This window comes from Vigna unguiculata, unplaced genomic scaffold (assembly GCF_004118075.2).
Source record: "Vigna unguiculata cultivar IT97K-499-35 unplaced genomic scaffold, ASM411807v1 contig_58, whole genome shotgun sequence".
In the NCBI taxonomy this organism is placed as follows: Eukaryota; Viridiplantae; Streptophyta; class Magnoliopsida; order Fabales; family Fabaceae; genus Vigna; species Vigna unguiculata.
In genome coordinates, this window is record NW_021011299.1 from 14471 (window position 1) to 29343 (window position 14873).

Sequence of the window (14873 nt, forward strand, 5' to 3'; positions counted from 1 at the left end):
AAAAAAGATTCTCTATACACTCTTTTTCTCTCTCATTACCACCCACACAAACCCATCTCATTTTATCTCTCTTAAAAAAAAACACAAAAATATTATAAAAGGAGGCAAGAAAAAAGAAAAGGCAGAAGGTACGTCATTGTTAGTTTTTTCTTTTAATTTATTTTTTTTATGTTCATTATTTTGTTTAAATCATTAAAAAAAATATTTCCTATTTCTTTGGTGTCTGCTTGACTGCTCGCGTTGCATGACACTCATTTTAGACTTTCGTTTTTTTTCTCTAAAAAATTATATATCAATCTAAGAATAAAAAATAGTTTTCTTTGTTTAATTTTTAATATCTATCTGGTTGCTCACGTCGTAGTGACATCCGCATCCACTTATAAATAACTTTAAAAAAAATATGAAAAAATTATAAAAGATTAAAAAGATAAAAAGTCAAAGATTAAAAAAAAGAATTTATTTTTAGTGTCTGTTCGGCCGCTCGCGTCGTGTGACATCAATATTAAAATAATACTAAAAATTTAAATGAAAAGGTTTTCAAAATTATTAAAAAAATTAAATCATTCTTCAAATATTTATCCAATTAGTTTTTCATAAAAGAACTACGTAACCCTGATTCTCCATTCACAGTGAGATACCTAGGAGCGAGGATTAATCCTCGTTGGGCCCAAAAAATCAAAAAAATAATTTTGTTGTTTTTTTTGTACATTCTTTTATTAACATTTTTTGGGAAAAATAAATATTTAGAAAAAACCACATAACTTTTTCACATTTAATTAAAGGTACCGTCTTAGGACGGGCGTTGTGGGGTGTTAATACCTTCCCCATGCGTAACCGACTCCCGGACCCAAAATCTAGTTTTTCGCAGACCTTGCTCTTTTTTACGGTTTTCCATAGTTTCCTATAATAACTATGGTGGCGACTCCAAACTCTGTTTTTACAAAATTTTAATTTTTTGGTTCGTCGTCCCGTCGCGATTTCGGTTGTGACAGATGGCGACTTCACTGGGGATGCTAGAGAGTCAGACCAACTGAAGGATGGGAGTTCACGCCTGTGTGTGGACTACAGGCAACTGAACAAGATGACGATCAAGAATAAGTATCCGCTCCCGAGAATTGATGACTTGCTGGATCAGTTGCATGGGTCGTCAGTATTCTCGAAGATAGACCTGCGGTCGGGATACCATCAGATTTTGCTAAAGGCTGATGATGTGCAAAAGACGGCCTTCCGATCCCGGTATGGACACTATGAGTACGTGGTTATGCCTTTTGGTGTGACCAATGCTCTAGTAGTGTTCATGGACTACATGAACCGGATTTTCAGACCCTTCTTAGATAAGTTTGTCGTAGTCCTCATAGACGACATCCTTATCTATTCTAAGACACAGGAAGAGCATGCAGAACACCTGAGGTTGGTGCTTGGTGTTCTGAGAGAGAAACAGTTGTATGCCAAGTTGTCCAAGTGTGAATTCTGGATGGATGAGGTTCAGTTTTTGGCGCATGTGATATTCAGCAAGGGGATTGCAGTGGACCCAGCGAAGGTTGAAGCAGTGGTAAAGTGGGAAAGTCCTAAGTCGGCCACAGAGATCAGGAGCTTTGTGGGGTTAGCGGGCTATTATAGGAGGTTCATAGAGGGATTCTCCAAAATAGTGGCACCCTTAACATTGCTTACTCGGAAGGACCAACCCTTCACTTGGATAGATAAGTGCGAGGAAAGTTTCCAAGAGTTGAAGAGAAGATTGACTAGCAATCCAATACTAGTGATCCCGGATGTCGGGAAGCCGTTCGAGGTCTACTGTGACGCCTCCCACCTCGGACTTGGTTGCATTTTGATGCAAGAGAAGAAGGTTGTGGCATATGCCTCGAGACAACTCAAGGTGCATGAGATGAACTACCCCACTCATGACTTGGAGTTGGCGGCGATAGTCTTTGCCATGAAGATTTGGAGGCATTATCTTTATGGTGCTCAGTTTCGTGTGTTCAGCGACCACAAAAGTTTAAAGTACTTGTTTGACCAGAAGGAGTTGAACATGAGGTAGAGGAGGTGGATGGAGTTCCTGAAAGATTATGACTTCGAGCTCCTATATCATCCTGGGAAGGCAAATGTGGTGGCAGATGCTCTGAGTAGGAAGACTGTACATACGGCACATCTCATGATAAAAGAGGTAGAGTTGCTGGAGAAGTTCAGGGACATGAGGCTACAGGTGGAGTTGGGTCCGAGTCCATTAGGTGTAATACCCTTACTATATCTAGTGATTTCTTGAGCTCAATAAGAGAGAGGTAGTTATTAGATGCCAGCTTGAACAGAGTCAGATGAGACTAGAGATTTCACTTTGGATAATGATGATATCTTGAGGTTCTAGGGCAGGATCTGTGTACCCAATGATGCTAAGGTAAAGAAGTTAATTCTTGAGGAAGGGCATAAGAGTTGTCTTAGTTTGCATCCTAGCATGACTAAGATGTACCAAGATCTTAAGGAGACTTTCTGGTGACAAGGGATGAAGAGGGATGTGGCTTAGTTCGTATCAACATGTTTAACTTGTCAGAAGGCGAAGGTGGAGCACCAAAGGTCCGGTGGGAACCTACAGCCCTTAGAAATACTAGTGTGGAAATGGGACAACATCTCCATGGATTTTGTAACCCATTTGCCACAGACTTTTAGAGGACATAACACTATCTGGGTGATAGTGGACCGGTTGACCAAGAGTGCCCACTTTTTGGCGATGAACTTGAGGATGTCTATGGCCAAGTTAGCCCAGTTGTACATTAAGGAGATCGTGAGGTTCATGGAGTACCTTCGAGCATAGTTTCTAACAGAGAATCACGGTTTAAATCTCGGTTCTGGAAAACCTTACAAGAGGCTTTGCGGACCAAGTTGAATATGAGCCCAGCTTATCACCCTCAAACCGATGGCCAGTCTGAGAGGACGATTCAGTCATTAGAGGATTTGTTGAGGACTTGCATATTGGATCATCTGGGTGCTTGGGATGAGGTATTACCTTTGATAGAGGTCACCTACAACAACAGTTTCCATGCGAGCATCGGCATGGCGCCATACGAGGCTCTTTATGGCAGGAGGTGTAGGACTCCTCTCTGTTGGTATCAGGATGGGGAAGCGGTGTTGGTTGGACCAGAATTGTTAGAGCTGACCACTAAGATAGTGAGAACGGTGAGGAACAGGATGCAGGCTTCTCAGAGTAGGCAGAAGGCCTATGTAGACCGTAGGAGGAGACCTCTGGAGTTCGCAACTGGTGATCATGTATTCCTGAGGGTGACCCGAACCATAGGCGTGGGAAGGGCTCTCCGCTCAAGGAAGCTTTCGCCTAAGTTCCTTGGCCCCTATCAGATCACGAGGAGGATTGGGACGGTGGCTTACGAGATAGCCTTACCCCCACAGTTGGCGAACCTACATCCAGTGTTTCATGTCTCACAATTGAGGAAGTACATGTTTGACCCAGCGCATGTGTTGGAAGCCGAGGATATACAGATCAGGGAAGACCTCATAGTGAAAGTAGCACCCGTCGCTCTAGAGGATAGCAAAGTTGAGGAACGCCGAGGAAAGGAAGTCCGCCTGGTTACATTCATCTGGGATTAGAGAACGAGTGACTCGATTTGGGAGTTGGAGGAGGATATGAGGAAATCACACCCACATCTTTTTGCCTGGTAAGCTTTCATTTTCGAGGTCGAAAATTTTTGTTGTTGGAGGGAATGTAAGGCCCAATTATTTCTGCCCATCTTATTGTAGAGGTTGCCCAATCTTTTGGGCCTAAATGGGGTTGGCCCAATTCAATTTCTGACCTAAGATACCCCAAAAGCCTAACTTGTAACTAGCCTTCGTAAAACAGATCCCACACATCTCTTAGAGCAGCTGCCGTCATCCTCTGCTAGGGTTTGGAGTCGTCATAGCTTAGCAAGCTCAGCCTCATTCTTCCGTTCCGCGTAAGTCCCTCCCAACTTAAGCTCTATGTTCATTTTGATTCTTCCGTATGTTCTCAGTTAGAGCTTTCTAATGAGCTCGTTTTTGGAACTTGTACCACTGTTTTTCAGCTCGCAAAATTGTCATGTGAGCTATTGTCCCTCACTGTTCGAGTATCAAAGCCTTAGCTAACGTTTCCAGGTACAGGAAATTAGGGTTCGAGTTTAAGTTGTGTTTTTATGCCTGCTCTTGAGCTTGCGAATTGTTTGTATGGGTTAATCATTGTTCTTGGGACGTGAAATGCTCTGTGTAATTGGCTGGGGTTGAAAGATACATCTGCTGCAGGTGAGACCAAGGCGAGAACTGATAATCTCGCCCAGGCGAGTCGGACTCGCTTAAGTGAGTTTGGCGGAGGCTCGCCCAAATCCTTTTTTCGCGAAAGGTCGCCCAAGCGACCAACTCATTATTTTGAGCGAGCGAACCACTCGCCCAAGTGAGAGGGGTCTCGCCTAAGCGAGATCCTGCGTTGGTTCCTGTTTCCTTTTCGATCCCTCGGCTAGGCGAAGGGGGCTTGCCTGGGCGAGACCCTTCAGCCTGAGCGAGGGATTGGGCGAGACAGTGTGTGGTTTGATTGCTTGGTTTATATATATATATATATATATATATATATATATATATATATATATATATATATATATATATATATAATGGATTGCCATGTATGTGTCACATAATTCATGAATGGAATGATGGATATCGTGGAAGCTTGGCATGTGAAGTTAATGAGTGAGTTGGAATTAATGGGACATGGTATTGATATGAGATGAGGCCCTATACTCATGGGGTGGCAATGACTAGTGGTATGGGTTCAACATGTGATACGAATGAGGTGTTATTTTTCAGAGGTTGACATGGAATTGTAACATTTGTGATAGTTTTAGGGTTTTATGAGTCAAGTGTTGACACAGTATTAATGTTATTATACTGTAGTTATATGAATGAGTTTTTCAAATATTTGAAGGAGATAAAACTAATACATGATTTACCCAAAAAATTACGATTGGTATCAGAATAATATTTTTTGTTTGTTTATTTAATGTTGCTGATTTGTTATTATTTTTAGAATTGAATAGATTTAATGGGTATTAAATGCTGTGGACTGTTTTTATTTTTCCAAATGTTGATAAATATATATTCTAAGCTGTGAATCGGAAAAGTTTCAGATTTATGTATCTTCTATTTCGACGTATATTAGTAGAAGCATGATCCATTATATGTACATAATAAATATATAAATATATATGAATATGTTTTTGTTATGTTTTATAGCATATATTTAAGGTTAGGGATGATAACTATATATACTGAAATGACTGAGAGTGAAATCCGTCAAATGTAACTATCAAATAATATTATAATATTATTTGGAAATTTTAGGAAGTTTCGATTATTTTTATTTTTTCATTCATAATATTATTATTAATAATATGATTACTAATGGTGATTAAATTAATAAATAAAATTATGTATAAATTATATATATATATATATATATATATTTAATTAAAAATATATTAGATATATGTCGCTAAATATTATGAGATACTTTTAAAAGATGTTAAATATTTTTAAGTAACCATTAATTATTTAAAAAGTATTTATTTAGAAAGTTATTATAAGAAACGTAATGGTTTATTATTTTAAAAGATTTATTTTATTTTAAATGATGTTTTAGAATATGAAAGATAAGAGATTATTTTGAAGGATATATAAAGTAATTATTGCACTATAAATGAGTTATAAATCATGATTATTTGTTAAATGAATTTATTGAAAAGATATATTGTTACGTGGGTGAATATGGTTATATACATGAGATTTAAAAAGATTTCCTAAGAAATAGAAAAAGAAAGGTAGGAAAATATGTATATGATATTTTTGTTATTAGAAAGACAACAAAAATGCACACCTCAGGTCTTTGCAGCTGTCACCACCTAAATTCGTCCAGGTTATTAAAAAATTATTTCCAAAATATCTAAAAATAATAAGTGGTAATAAATTGTCTTAAAAAATAATAAAATTGATTAAAAAGTTTTTCTTTAAATTTTTATTTTATTTTATTATTTTATTATTTTATTATTTTATATTTTATTTTTAAATAATAATAAAAAAAGAGATTTTGTTTTCAAATTAAAGATTGAATTAAAATAAATTCATTTGTTTTTACGTTTTCTTTATTTAATTAATTGAAATTTAAAAATTAAAAAGGGGGGAAAACGGTTTTGATTAATGGGAGGGAACAGTTGATGTTTTGATAGTAGTAACTTCCATCAATTTTTAAAGAACACGTTAATATAGAGGGAGGAAATGCCATTTTGAGGGGAGAAAAGGAGAAGATTCACTATAATATGATCTTCTCACAATTTTCGTCCAAAAAAGTTCATCCTCATATCAACATTAATTTACTCATCTCCAGTTCAATTCAATTGAGAGCCATAACCCAGAAAAAAGATTCAAAGGTGTATATCAAACAATTCAGCGGCAACGATAATTAAAGAACAAACACAAGGGAACAAAAAAGATTTGCGCATAGCAGGTTACACAATTTTTGCTCAGTTTCGTTTATTTTGGTAATATTATTTTCATCTCCAACTTTGAAGTTAATAAACCACAATCAAAACTGAAATTGGACCGGAAAGGAAGAGGTTTGAATAGAGAGAAAAAGGGTCATGGTGATGTGTGGTGTTGTGGAGTTGATGGTCTTTGGCGGCACGTTCTGATGGTGGATGTCTACGGCAATGGCTTGATAACATCGGAGTAGCACGATGTTAACCAGGCGGAGGAGAGACGCAAACATGGAGGCCATGCTGTGGTGCTCCACGTATTTGCTAACATGGAGGCGAAGCTGCCGTCACTGGAAGAACCATGATGGAGGCCGGCGCTGTTGTTGGCCGCGTCGCCGATGACTTAGCGGTGAGTAACGTCTATGGTTGGTGCAGCGTGAGGTAGAAGATGAAGTTGGGGAAGAAGAATTTTAGGTGATGTGCTTTTTGGAAGAATAATTTGATTTAGGTTTAGGGTATTGGGCAGATTCTTTAATTCTTCGTGCACCCCCATAACTTAATTCACACACCTATGCAAATATGTTTTATAATTGGACCATTTGTTTTTATTTTCTTTACTTCATGCACTCCAAAATGTAATAACCCCACACCCGGTACATTTAGTTTTATTTCACCTTATGTACCCGCGTTTTCACTAAGCACACACCCCACTCTTTAATTTCCTTTTTTAGGCTAGGATGTGTTTACTTTATGCACCATGTATTTCTTCTATGTGCACCTCATTCCTATGTGTGGAGTTTTTCTCATTGCAACCACATATTTACTTATGCACTTTCATTTTCTATTTCCAATTTTACCTTTTTATTTTATTAAATATCACATCTCAATCATATCATTTTAAAAAATAATAAAAAATATTTTAAATTGAAATAAAAATTAAAATAATTTTCAAATTTAATAAAAATAAGAATAAATAAAATTTAAAATTATTTTATTTATTTATTCTTTTAGTGTCTAATCGACCATTCGCGTCGCACGATACTTCTTTTCAAAAACAAGAATTATAAAAATATTTTTAGTGTCTAATCGACCGCTCGCGTCGCACGACACTTCTTTTTAAAATACAACAATTATAAAAAAATAATTTTGGTGTTTAATCGACCGTCCGCGTCGCACGACACTCTTTTTTAAAATACAAAATTATTAAAATGATTTTGGTGTCTAATCGACCGCTTGCGCACGACACTCCTTTTTCAAATACAAAATTATTAAAATGATTTTGGTGTCTACTCGACCGCTCGCGTCGCACGACACTCCTTTTCAAAATATAAAAATCATAGAAATATTTTGGTGTGAACTTGGTCGCACGCGTCGCATGACACTTATTTTCAAAAATGTCAAAAGACAACTTTAAGAATTAAATATTTTAATCAAGTTTTATCAAGAACTACGTGATCCTTGATTCTCCATTGTAAATGGAGATACGTAGGAGCAGGGCAAGTCCTTGTCGGGTTCACTTTCCAAAAATAAAAAGGTTTTCCAAATCATTTTCAAATAGTTTTATAAAGAATTACGTAGCCCTGATTTCTCATTTTTAACGAGAATATGTAGGACCAAGGTTTTAACCCTTGTCGGGGGTCCCTTTCACTTAAAAAATAATTTTGCTCAATATTTTCTTATTTATGGGAAAAATAAATATTTAAATAAACACATCTCTTTTGCAAATTTAATTAAAGATACCGCCTTTGGGTGGGCGTTGTAGGGTGCTAATACCTTCCCTACGCGCAACCGACTCTCGAACCCTAATTTGGTTTTCGTAGACTTTATTTTATTCTTATGGTTTTCCATAGTTTTCCAGAATAAACTATGGTGGCGACTTCTAATCTCTTTTTCCAAATCCTTTCCTTTTTAGTTCGTCATCCCGTCGCAATTTAGGTTGCGACAACAACATTACCAATATCATTAGTATTTTTATTAGAATCCTCTAGCAACTTAGAGTCATATTCCTCCTATAGCAAGCCCAATTTTTTTCTACGAGCCTGAAACAAGTAATGAATAGTAAGTTCCTAACTGCAAGGAAAACAGAAATCACAAAGGATTATTTTCTTCGTAGCAAGAGTCAATCTTCACTAATACAATAATACAAAAACATTTCAATATACCAATAGTCAAGCACCCTCATTATCTTCTATCATATATCTTTCTTCCTGTCCATGAAGAACTTTCTACAAGAACAAGGTTTACATAAAACTTCTACCGACATTTTTTATTTATTCACTCATTTAGCTGATCATGTAACATAACAAATCATAATAAACATAATCAACCAACGATAGAAATAATTCATGAAATGGGAGTTGAATAATGATAAAACAATTACCCTTTCCTTGCGTTCGACTTTGTTTTGCTCTAATTCCTCAATGGCCTTCGTCCTTCGAGCTTCAAGGGCTTTGAGTTCATGTTCCTTAAAAGGCCAATTGTTGGGAATACCAGGATCCTTCTCAACCTTATTTTTCCCACTCAGCCTAAGCTTCTTCGCTTCCTTCACTTTTTTTTTGTTGTGCTCTTTCACCTTCCGTATCACCTTGTACTTCTTCTTCAACGAAACCCTTTTACTCTTAATCTCTGCAACCTAAAAAGTTCACAACAATAATAAAAAAATAAACAATTAAAATCATTGCACACTACTGATATCAAAGAACAGGGATTGGGTTTTCTTACTCTTGCTCTTCATCACCATTTTGTGTTCTCTACCTTCACAAGAGAAAAAGAGATGAGAACGATAATCCACGTCAAAAGTAGTAGAAAACGGAGAAAAGAAGGGAAAAGATTTGAAGAGGTCCTAGAGCGAGCAAATAGAGAAGAGGGTGAAGGAGTTTGTTGTATATTTTTATCAAATTTTAGAAGGTAAAATTAGATAATCAACATATTAAATTTGATATTCAATAAAATTTGTTTTAGTATTCTAAAACAAATTTTTTATATCCTCATCTTTTAATTGGATATACTAAAATAATGAATTTTAATATTTTGAGATTAAATAACACCTGTTTTTTGATAAATACTAGTTAGTAGTAAGGTTTCAATTTATAAAGTTTTTATTGTTATAGTTTAGTACATATTTAGCTTCTACAATTTAATTTTATTAAAATATAAAGTAATATATATCCAAAACTAAGATATCTAAACTAGCCTAAAAAGTGTGGGCAATCCAAAAGTGTATTTAAACCTAAAAATTGTATATATCCAACCTCTCTGACTACACTGCTTGAAAAAACACAAATTTCAAATTGCATCTCAATTAAGAAACTAGGTAGTATTTACCCACTTCATTCATAATATAGGTTCTCGTAAACAAAAAAAAACACATAAAACTATGTAAATAGTAAATAGGAAAAATTTATCTTTACTTAAAAATATAGATTTTCCTATAAACAACAAAATCAAAAAATTAATACATCTCCAAATATCTTGTTTGTGATTATGGGGTTTGTGGATTATCACGAAACCATTAAAGCATAGCTTAGAGACATTAAACTAAAAAGTTGTGCAAAAAAAAATATCAGTCACTTCCAAAAATGGTTTTTTTTAGTCAGAGTTTATGTATCCATCTCTTAAAGAGGAAAAATAAAATCTACCTACCAAAGTGTAAGGTGAGAAGTGTTTTTTTTAAGTATAGGCTTGAACTTCTCCACATCTACGAGACTATTGATTTCTATAAATTTTTTTAAAAATAATTAAAATTAACTATTTTGTAAATTAATTTATGAAAATTTTATCAAGTTTTGAAAAGAAATAGTAGTGAAATTAAGTATCAATATGTTATAAGAATGTTATCACATTTTTAACTCAAGATAATTAGTTTCGATTTTTTTTTTTGTTCAGCAACTTATACTGACACAAACAATATTTTTTTCACGTAATATTATATTTTAATTTTTAATTTACATATACATAATTTAGTTTATACATAAATTTCATTTTTCTTAAAAATCTTATGAAAAAAAAAACACGAAATGGGATGTAGTGTTAATAAGTTAAGGATAAATGATGTGTGGTTTTAACTTTTTATTTTGCCCTCTTTGAAAAAAAATTATGCTAACTCTCATATTTGTGTCGTAGTACAGTGATGATCGAAAAAGAGATGGGATTGGTACCATAAAAAAGAAGAATAAAACACATAGTTCACACAATTAATTGCACTAAAATACAAGAAGTTCAGTTTTTTTAAACTAAACTACAAAATAATACAATACAGTTTTTATTGACAATAGTTTAATTCTTTTAGTATAATATAATACAGATAACTTATAGTTCAGTGCAATTAGAAAAACTTTGCCTAGCCCTAACATTTGTGATAGTTTTAGGGTTCTATGAGTCAACTGTTGACACAGTATTAATAGTATTATACTGTAGTTATCTGAATGAGTTCTTCAAATATTTGAAGGAGATAAAATTAATACGTGATTTAACCAAAATTTTTTGATTGGTATTAGAATAATATTTTTTTTTGTTTATTTAATGTTGCTGATCTGTTATTATTTTTAGAATTGAATAGATTTAATGGGTATTAAATATTGTGGATTGTTTTTATTTTTCGAAATGTATATATATATATATATATATATATATATATATATATATATATATATATATATATATATATATATTCTAAGCTGTGAATTAAAAAAGTTTCATATTTATGTATCTTCTATTTCGGCGTATATTAGTAGAAGCATGATCTATTATATGTACATAATAAATATATAAATATATACGAATATGTTTCTGTTATGTTTTATAGCATATATTTAATGTTAGGGATGATAACTATATATACTAAAATGACTGGGAGTGAAATCCGTCAAATGTAACTATCAAATAATATTATAATATTATTTGGAAATTTTAGGAAGTTTAGGTTATTTTTATTTTTTCATTCATAATATTATAATTAATAATATAATTACTAATGGTGATTAAGTTAATAAATTAAATTATGTATAAGTTATATATATATATATATATATATATATATATATATATATATATATATATATATATATATATATATATATATATATTACAATAACTAATTATTTTATTTAATAACTAATTATACAATTGTATAAATATTGATATATAGATACTAATAATATGATTTTATACGATCAAATTTATGTTTTAAAATATTAATTTAATTTTGTACAATTTTAAAATATTTTGTATTTTGTATAAAATGCATTCTAGAAATTTTATATTTTAGGACGAAAACTTTATTTGTTAAGCGAATATGAGATCAAAAAATTATAATAATTATAAAAATAAATAAATAAGATTAAATAAATATTTAAAGTAAAAGACAAAATGGTTTAAAATTTATTTAATTAAAAATATATTAGATATATGTCGTTAAATATTATGAGATATTCTTAAAAGATGTTAAATATTTTTAAGTGACCATTAATTATTTAAAAGGTGTTTATTTAGAAAGTTATTATAAGAAACGTAATGGTTTATTATTTTAAAAGATTTATTTTATTTAAATGATGTTTTAGAATATGAAAGATAACAGATTATTTTGAAGGATATATAAAGTAATTATTGCACTATAAATGAGTTATATATCATGATTATTTGTTAAATGGATTTATTGAAAAGATATACGATTTCTTATGTGGGTGAATATGGTTATATACATGAGATTTAAAAAGATTTCCTAAGAAATAGAAAAAGAAAGGTAGGAAAATATGTATATGATATTTTAGAGTTATTAGAAAGATAACACAAATGCACACCTCTGGTCTTTGCAGCATTATCAAAATCATTAGTATTTTTATTAGAATCCTCTAGCAACTTAGAGTCATATTCCTCCTCTAGCAAGCCCAATTTTCTTCTACGAGCCTGAAACAAGTAATGAATAGTAAGTTCCTAACTGCAAGGAAAACAGAAATCACAAAGGACTGTTTTCTTCGTAGCAAGACTCAATCTTCACTAATACAATAATACAAAAACATTTCAATATACCAATAGTCAAGCACCCTCATTATCTTCTATCATATATCTTTCTTCTTGTCCATGAAGAACTTTCTACAGGAACAAGGTTTACATAAAACTTCTACCGACATTTTTTATTTATTCATTCATTTAGCTGATCATGTAACATAACAAATCATAATAAACATAATCAACCAACGATAGAAATAATTCATGAAATGGGAGTTGAATAATGATAAAACAATTACCCTCTCCTAACGTTCGACTTTCTTTTGCTCCAATTCCTCAATGGCCTTCGTCCTTCGAGCTTCAAGGGCTTTGAGTTCCTGTTCCTTAAAAGGCCAATTGTTGGGAATACCAGGATCCTTCTCAACCTAATTTTTCCCACTCAGCCTAAGCTTCTTCGCTTCCTTCGCTTTTTTTCTGTTGTGCTCTTTCACCTTCCGTATCACCTTGTACTTCTTCTTCAACGAAACCCTCTTACTCTTACTCTCTACAACCTAAAAAATTCACAACAATAATAAAAAAATAAACAATTAAAATCATTGCACACTATTGATATCAAAGAACAGGGATTGGGTTTTCTTACTCTTGCTCTTCATCACCATTTTGTGTTCTCTACCTTCACAAGAGAAAAAGAGATGAGAACGATAATACACGTCAAAAGTAGTAGAAAACGGAGAGAAGAAGGGAAAAGATTTGAAAAGGCTCTGGAGCGAGCAAATAGAGAAGAGGGTGAAGGAGTTTGTTGTATATTGTTATCAAATTTTATAAGGTAAAATTAGATAATCAACATATTAAATTTTATATTCTATAAAATTTGTTTTAGTATTCTAAAAAAAAATTTATATCCTCATCTTTTAATTTGATATACTAAAATAATGAATTTTAATATGCCTAGATTTTTTTTATAAGAAAATATAATTACTTAAATATATTATAAAAAAACTATAATGTAACAAAAAATTTAGGAGGGGTTTTCTTAGGCTAACTTAAGTTGAATTTGTTAATATTTTGAGATTAAATAACACGTGTTTTTTGATAAATACTAGTTAGTAGTAAGGTTTCAATTTATAAAGTTTTTATTGTTATAGTTTAGTACATATTTAGCTTCTACAATTTAATTTTATTAAAATATAAAGTAATATATATCCAAAACTAAGATATCTAAACTAGCGTAAAAAGTGTGGGCAATCCAAAAGCGTATTTAAACCTAAAAATTGTATATATCCAACCTCTCTGACTACACTGCTTGAAAAAACACAAATTTCAAATTGCTCCCTCAGTTAAGGCGAACTGAACTGCATTGTTTTTTTTTCTAATAAACTGAATTGAACTGAACTGCACTATAATATGAACTGAACTGTTATAAACTGAACTGTTTTATGAACTGCACTAATTTTGAACCGAATTGCATTGATTTTGAATCAATTGCTCTATTTTTGGTTCCTATGTTGCTAGTATATTTTAGTTTATAACTTGGAATTGCACTTCCTAAATATATATCTTAATTATAAATGAAAATATAATTTGGTTGGATATTAATTTATGTTTAAATGACTTGAGATTCTATTATTGTTAATTTGTATTTAGAATGATTATAAATTTAATAAGAGAGGGTCCAACCTAAGTTCAAATAAATTATTTAAAAAAAGGTTAGAACTCACGCTATTGACAACACAAACATTTAAATATTAAATTGGAAGTGAGGGCCAGACCCACGCTACTGGCAACATAGGTAAATGTGTCAAAAAATGAAAGTCACTTTTCAATGGGATAGGCCGTCTCTTTTTTGAGTCCGCTCTTATTCGCACGCAAATTTTGGATAGTGATGAGTGCGTATTTTTGCCCTCATTCAGTGTTTAATTTTGGGTATTTAATTGAATTTATGTGCTAAAAGAGTGATTTAATTGATAATTTTGATAATTAGGCTGTTTGAGCTTGTGTGATAAAAATATCTTAAAAAGTGATTTTTAGCTGCATAAATTATTTTTGAATATTTTAACGTTTGTTGATGCAGCTGAAATTAAGATTAAGCTCATTTAAGGTGAGAAAATAAATTGATTGAAGTTACAGAACATCGTTAAATAAGGCTGAAATTAGCAAGTTCTAAAAATCATTTTTGCACCCCCTAAATTACATATACACTCCCCTTTTCCAAATGGGTTGCAGAATATCTACTTCTACACCCCTAACTTTATCTATTTTCACCTCTCCTACCACTTAAACTCCATTCACTGAGATGCTGTCATGTGGCAATCCTCCACTAATTGAGTTGACCAACCAGAAGGCTGCCACGTGTCATCCTGTCATTGCTTAGTCAAACTGGTCAAACTTGGTCAAACAGTCAACTCTAGTCAAATATTCAACTCTGGCCAAAAACTGGTCAAAGGAGAG

General features: G+C 32.5%; 1 pseudogene; it reads right to left on the reverse strand.

The window, feature by feature from the left end:
- Window positions 1–8410: 8410 nt before the first annotated feature.
- Window positions 8411–9219, reverse strand: LOC114172455 (annotated as a pseudogene).
- Window positions 9220–14873: the final 5654 nt, after the last annotated feature.